This window comes from Schistocerca nitens, chromosome 3, assembly GCF_023898315.1.
Source record: "Schistocerca nitens isolate TAMUIC-IGC-003100 chromosome 3, iqSchNite1.1, whole genome shotgun sequence".
Lineage (NCBI taxonomy): Eukaryota > Metazoa > Arthropoda > Insecta > Orthoptera > Acrididae > Schistocerca > Schistocerca nitens.
The window spans coordinates 857,231,293-857,246,926 of NC_064616.1; positions in this window are offsets into that span (position 1 = coordinate 857,231,293).

Sequence of the window (15,634 nt, forward strand, 5' to 3'; positions counted from 1 at the left end):
AACGCAAACCGTTCAGAAGTTATCCCTATTTTATGGTTCAAATGGCTCTGAACACTATGGGACTTAACATCTGAGGTCATCAGTCCCCTAGAACTTAGAACTACTTAAACCTAACTAACCTAAGGACATCACACACATCCATGCTCGAGGCAGGATTCGAACCTGCGACCGTAGCGGTCGCGCGGTTCCAGACTGAAGCGCCTAGAACCGCTCGGCCACTTCGGCCGGCGACTATTTTATTTCATGCAATTCAATAAATGTCACTCTATATATAAATCTGAGTGACAAATATATCAGGGAGACTCCAGCCCTTCTAAAGCTGCCCAAGTCGACTGGTATGATAGTGAAGTGGAAAAGCCAGGGAACAACCACAAGTAACCCAAGACCAGACAGACCTTATGTGCTGACGGATAGGGACCTTCGAGCATTCCGGTGGGTAGTTGTAAGAAATCGCTTGAAATCACCAAAGGAATCACTCGTGAGTTCCAGATTGGTACAAGTTGTCCAGCAAGTACAAGGCCTGTACGTAGAGATTTAAAATGAGTAGGGTATAACAGCCTAGCAGCTCGCCATAAGCAACAAATGTTTGTTGTCAGTGCTAAGCGAGGCTTCAGGCACTGCAAAGAGGGACGCCACTGAATAGTGGATGATTGGAAACGAATGATTCCTAATGTTGAATCACACTATACCCTGTGACAATCCGGTGGGGGTGTCTGCATTTGGCAGATGCCTGGAGAATGTTACGTGCCATCATGAGTAGTGCTAACAGTGAACTATGGAGGAGATGGTGTTACTGTAAGGGGGTGTTTTGTGTGGTTAGGGTGTGGTCCCCTTATTGCGCTTTAGGAGACGCAAATACAGAAGGTATGATACGGTATTGTGTACTGCGTACAGTAAAGGAACAGTTCGGAGGTAATACTTGTAGTAAAATCAGCATCTGTGAGGTAGTAGTTTATGGATAAAACATCCCTGAAATAGACTGTCCTGCCAAATGTCCCTACCTGAGCCCAATGGAACACGTTTGAGATGAGTTAGAACGTTGTCTTCGCTCCAGGCCCCAGCGCCCATCATCAGTATCTTCTCTGGCGTCGGCTATTCAGGAAGAAAGGACTGCCAATCGTGCACAGTGATTCATACACCTCACTAGAACTGTCCCCAGCATACCTGAATTCGTCATGAAGGCGACGGGTGGACACATCTCATATTATTGTCCATTAATAGGTGTCTGGATAGATTTGATCAGACAGTGTAACTGTATGTCAGAATGCCTTTCGAATCTGGAACTTTGCCTTTAGTCAGTACTGCTCTAATTGAATGAGCTCTCCAGGTACGCTCCACTGCGTAGTGAAAGATTTATTCTGGAAAGAATTGGATTGGCTCTGACCAAGCCATTTCTCCACGACATCCTTTCTTCCAGCAATAATCCAGCAGAGAGAGCAGGAGAGCTTCTGCGGAGTTTGGAAAGCGGAGGAGAGGTATTGACGGAAGTGAAAGGGCACAACGTGAGTAGTGGCTGGATAGCTTAGCTGGTGAGAAAGGAAAATGTTCCGAGATTTTCGAGGTATATAAGGAGAGAAGGCAGTTTTTCGGACGAAATGATAATATTTTGTGCACAGATCGGGTTTGATCGTTGATTACACAAAATTTGTTTTTGTGCACATGGAGTGTGTCCAACGAGAAAGTAAATAGTGACCGAAAGAAATATTAAAGTTGTCTGAGCTCTGTAATTATGGAAACGTGGTTCTGCCTTGAGCAATCACACGTCATTCCTGTTTAACACCCAAACGTGTTTTGGAGAAGTTTCTCCATCATCAGTGGGTTCATTTAATCTCTATCAAATAACATGTAAGTGTATTTTGTATGATAATGCACAAAAGTTTTGATATTATGGTGCCGGCCGGGGTGGCCGAGTGGTTCTAGGCGCTACAGTCTGGAACCGCGCCTCGGGCATGGAGGTGTGTGATGTCCTTAGGTTAGTTAGGTTTAAGTAGTTCTAAGTTCTAGAGGACTGATGACCTCAGTAGTTAAGTCCCGTAGTGCTCAGAACCATTTGAACCATTTTGATATTATGGTATTTACATTTATAAGATTTTTAACAGATAAATACCCACAGAAAAAATACATGCTGATGCTTATGCGCCTGTCTGACATTCGCAGTAAAGCTGATATTTTGCTCCAGTTTGTCGTCTGTAATTAATCAGCGTTTTTCAATGTTATGTTACACATAATTGGCAAAATGTTAGGCCTAAAACAAAATTATTGCTCTTTTCACTTGGTTGATGTTAAATTATAGTAGGCCTTCTACTGGCGAAACTTCTCTGAAACATGTCTACATCTACATGTACGTGATTATTCCGCTATTCACAATAAAGTGCCTGGCAGAGGGTTCAATGAATCACCTTCAAGCTGTCTCTCTACTGTTCCACTCTCGAACTGCACGCAGGAAAAACAAGCACTTAATTTTTTCTGTGTGAGCCCTGATTTCTCTTATTTTATCGTGATGATCATTTCTCCCTCTATAGGTGGGTCCAACAGAGTGTTTTCGCAATCGGAGGAGAAAACTGCTGATTGAAATTTCATGAGAAGATGCCGTCGCAACGAAAAACGCCTTTGTTTTAATGATTGCCACTCCAATTCACGTATCATGTCTGTGACACTATCTCCCCTATTTCGCGATAATACAAAAAGAGCTGCACTTCTTTGTACTTTTTCGATGTCATCCATTAGTTGTAATACTTTTAGATAATACAAAATGGCTCTGAGCACTATGCGACTTAACTTCTGAGGTCAATAGTCGCCTAGAACTTAGAACTAATTAAACCTAACTAACCTAAGGACATCACACACATCCATGCCCGAGGCAGGATTCGAACCTGCGACCGTAGCGGTCGCTCGGTTCCAGACTGTAGCGCCTAGAACCGCACGGCCACTCCGTTAGATAATACACAGCTGAGAATAGTATCTTCTGAGAACATTCTTCTTGTCCGCCAACTCCAGTTCGAAGCCACACGTATAGTAACTTTTAACTTCACTGTACTAAATCAAATACTTAAACTGTTGGCTGTCGGCTTCTTTCTTGCTATACCCTACCATTACAAAATTTCTGTTAAACTTCCTGTTTCAGCCTCTTATTCGCTAAATAACACATTTAGAATTTCATACCGAAAGGGATGTGTCATTATAGGTCGAGCTGCAACAAAAGCTTCTAGTCGTTTCACCTGCATCAGCTTGTGAGTTTTTGCAACGTTATCGTCAGCACATTCTCTTTCGCATCTTTTGGAAGATGAGAAGAAACAGTGAGCTATTTTAATAAAGGCTATTCATTTAAAGACATCAAGTCTGCAATACATTGTATAAATTCATTCTGAAGTGACTTTTTTCAAAACCATACACATTGCGGCCACATTTGCTTCAACAATAAACGTATTGTGTGTACTCCGTACACTTTATGACCACGGTCATCACATTAATAAAACTGTTTCTATTAAATATATTTTGCAACAGTAAATATTAATTCTTTGAGGAAAGTTGGTAAATTGAAACATTTAACAGACGTCTTAGATCAACAGAACATAGTTATCACAGCCCTTCAAGAGTTACGCAATACTGACCCAGGACACGATCGAATCAGGAGGATGTCGACTTTATAAGGGACCACCAGGAGAAAGGGTAATAAAAATCCTTCCCTAATTCGGTGTAGGTTTCTTGGCACACAATATAATATTGGGGTTCCATTGTGGGTTTTTCATCCAATTCCTCAAGAATGGCATTGTTAACAATTAAGGTGGAAAGCAAAAGATACACACTGATAAATATTCATGCTCCAACTAATGTTAAAAATAGAACTGACAAGGATGGAACGGAAAAATTCTGGGATGAACTTGATCAACTAGTAAGGACCATACCGGAAGCTAACAGTAAAATTCTGCTTGGAGACTGTAATGCGAAGATAGGATGAGAGAAGAAATTTCGAGGTGTGGTGGGGAGATGACCAGCGCATAAACTTACAAACAAGCACGGGGAACGGTTAATTGAATTTTTTACTACAAATGGATTGGTTTTGAAGACAACAAGGTTTAAGAAGAGACCACGTAAGTTAATGACATGGAAATGTCCTAACGTCAAGCTAGGAGAGTTCCAGACAGGTCATGTGGCCATGGATCAGAAATTCCATACGGAAATCTATAATGTTAAAGTCCTGCGTAGCGTCGATGTTGATTCAGGCCACTACATTTCAAAAATTAACATCAGACTGACACCTAAAAGAAAAAGCAAACCTCAAAAATTAGATACAAAGAGGACATATGACCCTAGTTATATCATTAATAATCAGATATATTACGAGAGATCAAGAATACCTTTAAGTGACAATCTAGAAGCCACTGTCAATCGATTAAAGGCCTTGGCTGTACGGAAACACAAGAAACATGCTTGGTGGATGAGAAATGCGTTGTAGCGACTCAATGTAGCCATTACGTCTGGTTAAATGACCAACAAAAGAGAACTGAAAGCGGTAGGGAGGAATTAATAAATGCTAGACGATCAACCGCCAAAGAAATTAGAATGGTCGAAAGGCAATTTCATAAGGACTCTAAAATCTGTCGAGGATGCTTCCAATCGCCGAAAGACAAAAGGTTACTCTCAGACTTTCAAACAGTACCAGTCGAAATACACTACACCTACTCTTATGATGAAGGATACAAACGGAAAGGTAGCACATAACAATTATGAAAATTCAATGATATTGGCTAAATATTCCAAACAGTTACTAAATAGCGAGGAACCTGAACATCATTTGGAACTTGACCCATATCTAAGAAACAAAACGCATTTAGAAAGAGTTATACCACCACATTCAGATGAAGTACAAGTAGCGAATAACTCACTTCGGTATTATAAAGCAGCAGGTGAGAACCAACTAGTGGCAGAACTTTAGAAATATGCAAATGTACAAATTATTCTGAACTTGCACAAACATCTTACTGACATTTGGAACACTGAGAAATTACCAGAAGAACGGAAGGTTACAATAATCCATCCACTACACAAAAAAGGAGATAGATTGGATCCAAATAATTACAGGGTTATATCCCTGCTGGATATTACTTATAAAATTTTTTCCAAGGTTCTGTATTTCAGAATTCATGAACAGCTTCATGGTGAACTAGGCGAATATCAAGGAGGCTTTCGTCCGGGACGAAGCTGACCAGATCAAATTATTAGTCTCAAATGGATAATGAAACATCAAAGGGTCAGAGACAAGAAACTAGTGACCACGTTTGTCGATTTTAAAAAAGCCTACGATAGTATCCATCATGAATCTCTGCTGTCAATTCTTAAAGAATTTGGTTTACATCAGAAACTTGTCAACCTCGTTGCAGTCTCCCTTCGAAATACTAAAGCTAGAGTAAGGTTCAGAAATGAATTCTCTGAACCTTTTGAGATTCATACTCGCCTTCGAAAAGGGGATGGATTGTCTCCATTATTGTTCAATTGTGTGATGGAGAAAATCATGCGTGATTGGAACAAGATATGCTCACCACCTGTTAAGATTGGAAGAAAGATTCGACTTAACTGCCTTGCATTTGCAGATGATTTGGCGCTGTTAGCAAACAATACTGATGAAGCAAAGGTTCAGATAGAAGAACTAGAACGATTAGCGGCAAAGGTCGGATTGCAAATTTCGTTTGAGAAAACAGAAATGATGCCCAGCTTCCCAGTTAACACATTCCATATAATACTCCATAATGATAAAAAAAATTAAAGAAGTATAACAGTTTAAATATCTTGGTGAGATTATTACCTGGAATGTTAATGAAAGAGCATCAATAGATAGTAGAACATTAAAACATCAGCGAGTGCAGAGAACCACGTGGCCAACCTACAAAAATGATCTCTCTCAATAAATGCTAAATTTCGACATTACTCCTCCGTCGTTAAACCGGAAGCAACACATGCAAGTGAAACACTATTCAGACTAAATACTCAAGCAACAACTGACAAATTGCAGAAAGTTGATAGAAGAATACTCCGAACAGTTATCAGTGAGAAACATCAAGTTAATGGGCAGTGGAAACTTGTGCCCAATTCAGTAGTGTATAAAGAAAGTGAATCCATTACTGATACAATGCGGAAAAGAAGGATTGCATTTTTCAGCCTCATATCTCGCCTACCAAATACTAGAATCCTGAAGCAACTTTTTGACTACTTCTGGAACAGTAAAAATGGTTCAAATGGCTCTGAGCACTATGCGACTTAACTTCTGAGGTCATCAGTCGCCTAGAACTTAGAACTAATTAAACCTAACTAACCTAAGGACATCACACACATCCATGCCCGAGGCAGGATTCGAACCTGCGACCGTAGCGGTCGCTCGGCTCCAGACTCTAGCGCCTAGAACCTCACGGCTACTCCGGCCGGCTAGAACAGTAAAACCGAAAACATCTGGTTTACAGAAGTACAAAGTGATCTGGATGAACTGAATACCACCACACAGCAAGTTCAACACAGAGAAGAGAAACAGCTTCTGAAGAACAAATACACACGGCTGACATTCAGACCATCAGAACGGAAGAAGTATGTCATACACTCCTGGAAATTGAAACAAGAACACCGTGAATTCATTGTCCCAGGAAGGGGAAACTTTATTGACACATTCCTGGGGTCAGATACATCACATGATCACACTGACAGAACCACAGGCACATAGACACAGGCAACAAAGCATGCACAATGTCGGCACTAGTACAGTGTATATCCACCTTTCGCAGCAATGCAGGCTGCTATTCTCCCATGGAGACGATCGTAGAGATGCTGGATGTAGTCCTGTGGAACGGCTTGCCATGCCATTTCCACCTGGCGCCTCAGTTGGACCAGCGTTCGTGCTGGACGTGCAGACCGCGTGAGACGACGCTTCATCCAGTCCCAAACATGCTCAATGGGGGACAGATCCGGAGATCTTGCTGGCCAGGGTAGTTGACTTACACCTTCTAGAGCACGTTGGGTGGCACGGGATACATGCGGACGTGCATTGTCCTGTTGGAACAGCAAGTTCCCTTGCCGGTCTAGGAATGGTAGAACGATGGGTTCGATGACGGTTTGGATGTACCGTGCACTATTCAGTGTCCCCTCGACGATCACCAGTGGTGTACGGCCAGTGTAGGAGATCGCTCCCCACACCATGATGCCGGGTGTTGGCCCTGTGTGCCTCGGTCGTATGCAGTCCTGATTGTGGCGCTCACCTGCACGGCGCCAAACACGCATACGACCATCATTGGCACCAAGGCAGAAGCGACTCTCATCGCTGAAGACGACACGTCTCCATTCGTCCCTCCATTCACGCCTGTCGCGACACCACTGGAGGCGGGCTGCACGATGTTGGGGCGTGAGCGGAAGACGGCCTAACGGTGCGCGGGACCGTAGCCCAGCTTCATGGAGACGGTTGCGAATGGTCCTCGCCGATACCCCAGGAGCAACAGTGTCCCTAATTTGCTGGGAAGTGGCGGTGCGGTCCCCTATGGCACTGCGTAGGATCCTACGGTCTTGGCGTGCATCCGTGCGTCACTGCGGTCCGGTCCCAGGTCGACGGGCACGTGCACCTTCCGCCGACCACTGGCGACAACATCGATGTACTGTGGAGACCTCACGCCCCACGTGTTGAGCAATTCGGCGGTACGTCCACCCGGCCTCCCGCATGCCCACTATACGCCCTCGCTCAAAGTCCGTCAACTGCACATACGGTTCACGTCCACGCTGTCGCGGCATGCTACCAGTGTTAAAGACTGCGATGGAGCTCCGTATGCCACGGCAAACTGGCTGACACTGACGGCGGCGGTGCACAAATGCTGCGCAGCTAGCGCCATTCGACGGCCAACACCGCGGTTCCTGGTGTGTCCGCTGTGCCGTGCGTGTGATCATTGCTTGTACAGCCCTCTCGCAGTGTCCGGAGCAAGTATGGTGGGTCTGACACACCGGTGTCAATGTGTTCTTTTTTCCATTTCCAGGAGTGTATCTGCAGAAGAACGAGCAGCGAGATCACAGCGAACGAAGAAGTTTTAGGAAACTAAGAAATTGCTGACTGATAAGACCTAAACTTAATCATTGTAGACTCTGTTGCATTATGTTTGATTTTAGTGCTCCAGTGTGGGCGTAAACTATGTAAACAAATATATACCGTAACAGCATATTCGGTTGCTCATGTTCAGGTCTGTTTTCTGCAGTACACGTGATAGATTTACGTAGTTTTCCGTCTACAACTAATAAGAATTTTTAGGTTTCTATACTTTTTATGAAATACCAACTTTGGTCTAAAATAGAATCATTGGTGTCTGAACTATTTTCTCTCATTGTTATGATTTCTTAGTTATTACTGCTAATTTCTTGTCACTAATTCTGCTAAACTATTACTTTAATTATGTTTACTTTCCTTTCCCTCGCTTGAACTAGTATTTTTGTATTTGTTTGCGAAAATCTGCCTAGTTGTAAAACAGCTGACAAAAAAATGTTTTCCCAAGCTCACAAAGTTACAAATTTCAGCTCGCAAGAAAGCACATTTCCTCGCGCAATTATAAAAAACGTAGTACAAGCGACAAAGATAGAAATAAAAGTAATTTAAATGTCAATCTGGCATATATAGCAACGAGTGAATAGAAGTAGTAAGTAAACAACCAGAACAGAGTGATAAAATATCTCAGACTTAAGTTTGCGTTTGATAGAAAGTCGGTATACTAGTAAACATAGCCTCATCACGAAGTTTGCTTTGAACACAATAGCGCTTTTTTTTTTTTCCTGGGCATTGTCTTATTAGGGGCGATATGCCGTTGCCCTCCTCCGATCTTCGAACTGACTTACCCAGCTTGTTGCTGGGAAACCTACAGTTTAACACGAATTACTGAGTAGCTTGTCATTTTTGACATTAACACGTAATTGCCAGATGTATAAGAAGCCGTGGCTGACAGAAATAATCTCGAACGAAGTAAGGATTTCGCCCCACTCCCTTTGTATTTGTCTGCCATTTTTCCACGGAGCCATCTAGAGCCCCGTAGGAAACACAGCAACGTAAAATAATCTTTTTAAGTTGGCAACAAGAAACAGTGTACAGCTACATCTTCTACTGCAGAAGACAGCCAGCAACATGTACAACCAAAATTGCTGTAGTGTGTGTATGTATTTGTAGAAACATTTTTGGGGATTTGATAAACGTAATGTCAACAAGTTTGTATTTTGTTCAGTATTGCTCACGTTTACAATAAAATAAACAGAATACCAATGTAGATGATGTAGGTAATACCACCGAAACAAAAACGTGAAATAGGCAACAACAAAAATTATCTTTTTCTCGAGACGGAATCTACATATTTATGACTTATATAGTCTCTTTGTATGGGACAAGTAAAAATTGTGACGATCATGAAGACAGAGAAAGACGGAATTCACAGAACAATGCCGATCCGAGCGCGTATTGTGGGCGCCAGTGGAGCCAGGAGACAAACGCCCTAGGCTGCCAGACACGGGCACCCCAACCTCATCGACCAGAGGACTAAAAGCAGGCTGTAAATTTTATGACCCTGTGGGCATGTAGATGTGTGTTGATCTTGGGAAAAGTCTTCAGTCAAATGGATTTTTACTGTTGGACACTTTTAGTGGAGAATATTTATAAATGAACGTGAGGTCGGGAAGACGGACGTCGCCTAACACGACGGCCAATTTTACAAATACGATATGACTTCAAAAAGAAAGTTACAAATTATTATGGCAGCCCAAGTAGCTTTTATTGAATGCAGCACTAAACGTCAAAGCGATACAGATATATGACGTTGTTTTACAAAATAGTCTCTGTAAACAACTATCGGAATAGTCTAAAAATCGATCAATTCCTCGACGACAGAAATCCGTTCCTTGGACGTGGAGCCATTCGAGAATGCTGTGTCAACGTCCTCATCTTTGGAATATCTATTTCCCTCCAATTGTTCTTTCAGCTTGCCAAGATCTGGACTTCTCGATCAGCATCGCCCACGCCTGTGCTGCGTTTGTCAAATTGTAGGCACTATTTTACTACGGCTGGACGCGACGCAACATTTGGTCCACATACTGCCAGAATTTCAGGTTAAATTTGTGTACAATTTAGACATTTTATCCATAAGAATCGTATGGGGTGTTCAAAAATTTTCTCCGCAGTGCCGTATGATTGTTAGCCGCGCGTGCCGTATCCCGCAGTGAATATACCGAAATGAAACTCAGTGAAATACAATTTATTAATTTATTGAATATTCATTTTCACTTACAAATTTTCACATTACATGTTAAAAGTGTCACCCCCTGTTGTTGAATACACAATTCAATTCGTCTAATCATGTTTCCAAACACAAGCTGTAACATTTCTTCTGTAACAGAAGCAGTGAAAGTGGATATTACAGCTTTCAATTCATCGATGGATTTTGGACGGTTTTTAAAGACAGTTGCTTTCGCTGCACCCCAGAAGAAAAAGTCAGGTGTTGTTGGGTCAGGCGATCATGGAGGCCAAAGTCCCTATGAAATTATGCCATCACCAAAAACATCTGCAAGCAATGACATTGCAATGCGAGCTGTATGCGCGGTTGCACCATCTTGTTGAAAATAACCGTGCCGTATTTCACTTAAGACAAGTTCTCCTATGAATGGGTACAGAATATCACTGCAGTATCATTGTGCGTTTATTGTTTCGTTGAAAAGTACGGGAGCCACAATCCGACGTCTAGAAATTACAATCCAAACTCCTATTTTCACAGAATGAAGTGGTTCCTCATGAATACACAATGGATTTGCAGTGCTCCACATACGAGAATTTTGCGAGTACATCTACCCGGATAAATGAAACCACGCCTCATCAGTGAAGAACGTTTCATTAAGAATATCCCTTGCATTTTGTTGAACGACATTTCTGAGCCATTGACAATAATACAGTCTCTTGCCATGATCAGTATTTTTCAGTTCTTGCACCACTGTCACTTTGTATAGGAAAGTTATAATTTTTTCCTTACAGCTGTGTGAGCCGTTCCGACACTAACATCGACTTTCTGGGCGAGTTTTCTTACTGACTTGTTCGGACTCATGGACATTTTATCGGAAATATCGAGTAGTTTATCCTTATACAAAACGCTAGGACGACCACTTCTCGGTGCATCTGTCACAGAACCCGTACTTCGAAATTTATTAATCAAATCTCGCACAGTATTGCGATGTGGGTGTGTCGTCTCCGGGAAAACTGAATTAAATGTTTGACGTACTGAAACTGTGTATTTACCGCCAGCTTTAAACACTTGTTCGACTAAAAACACACATTCTTCAATCGTTAGCATTTTAACAATGACAAAAACGAAACGAACAAAGGAACTAAACTTAAACGTTCACGTCAACACGTAACGACACACACCAACGATACTACTAACGCTGGCTGAGATAAACGGAACAGTCGAATGTTGGGAGAGTCCACTAGAAGGGAAGGAACCCAGGCAGGCGAACAATCATACGGCACTGCGGAGAGACTTTTTGAACACCCCGTACTATCCGACATATGTCAGCTTTGGAGTACGTTTCCAGTTGTCCATTTCAACCTCACACTACGTGCACCTGTCATCCGCACTGCACCAGAACTGGTTCTGCAGAAAACGGGGAACATGTATTCTATTCTGGCAATGCCTCACTATTGTTGCACAGTGTTCTTATCGTGAGACAGTATATGTAACTTATACACGAAAGATATTCACAGTTGCGAATATGGACAAACTTCAGCTGTGTGATGGAATGGAGATAATTAAAATTTGTGTCGGACAGGAACTCGAACCTGGATTTCCCGCGTATCGCGAACGGTCGCTTTATCGTTGGACTATCTGAGCACGCGCCACGGGCCGTTCCAAACTTCCATATTTCGTCAGCCACGTGTCTACAACCTGCACTCGTACATGCATTATGTACAGGGTGTTTCAAAAATGACCGGTATATTTGAAACGGCAATAAAACTAAACGAGCAGCGATAGAAATACACCGTTTGTTGCAATATGCTTGGGACAACAGCACATTTTCAGGCGGACATACTTTCGAAATTACAGTAGTTACAATTTTCAACAACAGATGGCGCTGCACGTGATGTGAAAGGTATAGAAGACAACGCAGTCTGTGGGTGCGCCATTCTGTACGTCGTCTTTCTGCTGTAAGCGTGTGCTGTTCACAACGTGCAAGTGTGCTGTAGACAACATGGTTTATTCCTTAGAACAGAGGATTTTTCTGGTGTTGGAATTCCACCGCCTAGAACACAGTGTTGTTGCAACAAGACGAAGTTTTCAACGGAGGTTTAATGTAACCAAAGGACCGAAAAGCGATACAATAAAGGATCTGTTTGAAAAATTTCAACGGACTGGGAACGTGACGGATGAACGTGCTGGAAAGGTAGGGCGACCGCGTACGGCAACCACAGAGGGCAACGCGCAGTTAGTGCAGCAGGTGATCCAACAGCGGCCTCGGGTTTCCGTTCGCCGTGTTGCAGCTGCGGTCCAAATGACGCCAACGTCCACGTATCGTCTCATGCGCCAGAGTTTACACCTCTATCCATACAAAATTCAAACGCGGCAACCCCTCAGCGCCGCTACCATTGCTGCACGAGAGACATTCGCTAACGATATAGTGCACAGGATTGATGACGGCGATATGCATGTGGGCAGCATTTGATTTACTGACGAAGCTTATTTTTACCTGGACGGCTTCGTCAATAAACAGAACTGGCGCATATGGGGAACCGAAAAGCCCCATGTTGCAGTCCCATCGTCCCTGCATCCTCAAAAAGTACTGGTCTGGGCCGCCATTTCTTCCAAAGGAATCATTGGCCCATTTTTCAGATCCGAAACGATTACTGCATCACGCTATCTGGACATTCTTCGTGAATTTGTGGCGGTACAAACTGCCTTAGACGACACTGCGAACACCTCGTGGTTTATGCAAGATGGTGCCCGGCCACATTGCACGGCCGACGTCTTTAATTTCCTGAATGAATATTTCGATGATCGTGTGATTCCTTTGGGCTATCCGAAACATACAGGAGGCGGCGTAGATTGGCCTCCCTATTCGCCAGACATGAACCCCTGTGACTTCTTTCTGTGGGGACACTTGAAAGACCAGGTGTACCGCCAGAATCCAGCAACAATTGAACAGCTGAAGCAGTACATCTCATCTGCATGTGAAGCCATTCCACCAGACACGTTGTCAAAGGTTTCGGGTAATTTCATTCAGAGACTACGCCATTTTATCGCTACGCATGGTGGATATGTGGAAAATATCGTACTATAGAGTTTCCCAGACCGCAGCGCCATCTGTTGTTGAAAATTGTAACTACTGTTATTTCGAAAGTTTGTCTGCCTGAAAATGTACTGTTGTCCCAAGCATATTACAACAAACGGTGTATTTCTATCGCTGCTCGTTTAGTTTTTATTGCCGTTTCAAATATACCGGTCATTTTTGAAACACCCTGTATATTCCCATACAGGGAAGACATTTTAATGGAAAGTCGCTTGCCCTATGTTGGGGGATAAATATGATATTGCAGTGCCTGTGTTATTCAGATGTATTATTTTATTTTTATTTAAACGTCAAGTTCCGTAGGATCAAATTGAGGAGCCAATCTCCAAGGTCATGGAACATGTCAGTACATGAAATTACAACATAAAAGTAATAGCAGATAAAAATAAATGTTTATGAACCCTAAAAAAGTCAGTCCATAAGTTTAAGTAATCGCAATCAACAATACAATAAGAATCAGCTTAATTTTTCAAGGAACTCCTCGACAGAATAGAAGGAGTGACCCAAGAGAAAACTCTTCAGTTTCAATTTGAAAGCGCGTGGATTACTGCTAAGATTTTTGAATTCGAGTGGTATCTTATTGAAAATGGATGCAGCAGTATATTGCACACCTTTTTGCACAAGAGTTAAGGAAGTCCGATCTAAATGCAAGTTTTATTTGTGCCGAGTATTAACCGAGTGAAAGCTGCTTATTCTTGGGAATAAGCTAATATCGTTAACAAGAAATGACAGTAAGGAATATATATATATTGAGAGGCCAATGCCAGAATACCCAGACTCATGAACAGGGGCCGACAAGAGGTTCGTGAACTTACACCACTTCTTGCCCGAGCCGCCCGTTTCTGAGCCAAAAATATTCTTTTAGAATGGGAAGAGTTACCCCAAAATATGATACCATACGACATACGTGAATGAAAATAAGCAAAGTAGACTAATTTTCGTGTCGAACGATCACTCACTTCTGATACCGGTCGAATAGTAAAAATGGCAGTATTAAGTCTTCGAACAAGATCCTGAACGTGGGCTTTCCACGACAGCTTACTATCTTTCTGAACACCTAGAAATTTGAACTGTTCAGCTCCACTAATTATATGCCCGTTCTGTCAAACTGAAATGTCAGGTTTTGTTGAAATGTGTGTTAGAAACTGTAAAAACTGAGTCTTACTGTGATTTGGCGTTAGTTTATTTTTACAAGCCATGCACTTAGATCATGTACTGCACTATTTGAAACCGAGCCAATGTTGCACACAACATCCTTTACTACCAAGCTAGTGTCGTCAGCAAACAGAAATATTTTAAAGTTACCCATAATACTAGAGAGCATATCATTTGTATAAATAAGGTACAGGAGTGGCCCCTACACTGATGCTTGAGCACCCCCTACTTGACAGTACCCCACACAGACCCCACATCACAGCCGTTATCAACATTGTGAATAATGACCTTTTGCTGCCTGTTGCTAAAGTAAGAGGTGAACCAGTTGTGAGCTACTCCCCGTATTCCGTAATGGCCCAACTTCTGGAGCAATATTTTGTGATCAACACAATCAAATGCCTTAGTTAAATCAAAAAATATGCCAAGTGTAGAAACCTTTTGTTTAGCCCATCCAGTGCCTCACAGAGAAAAGGGAATATAGCAGGTATAACGCAATGTTCCTTCAGACATGCATACATGCATCGTATTTCTGAACAACACAGGCACTGCAATATCGTACCGTGTGAAACGTATTTTCGAAAACTGCCTGTTGATTTCTCTCTCAGGTTCTTCGGCTGACGTTCGTCTGATGATTTTTCTGACGTTTCGCCAGTACGAGTGGCTGGCATTGTCAAAGTTTCGCCCTTCATTGCTGGCGGCGGACTGGAGCCGAGCTCGCGATCGCAGACTATATGTATCTGGCGCGCCAACGTCCAAGTGCTTCTCTGTGGTCATTTCCGGTGCGGAGAAGCCCTCGCACGTTGGCGCGCCAGGTAAATGTAATCTGCTGCCGCGAGCTCGGCTGCAGTCCGCCGCCAGCAATTAATGGCGAAACTTTGACAATGCCAGCCACTCGTACTGGCAAAACGTCAGAAAAATCGTCAACGAACTTCGGCTGAGAACCCGAGACAGAAACCAACAGGCAGTTTGTCAACAAGTGGCCACGAAAGCCTTAATAATTTTGTATGATTTCCGAAAGTTCCGCATAATTTCATTAGTAGGAGTACCAATGCAAGCAGGCCAGCAAATTCCATACACGCCCTATGTGAGATGTAATGAGCTATTGATACGACGTGACTAGCACTCCACGCGCGTTAGGTTGCATGTTGATTAA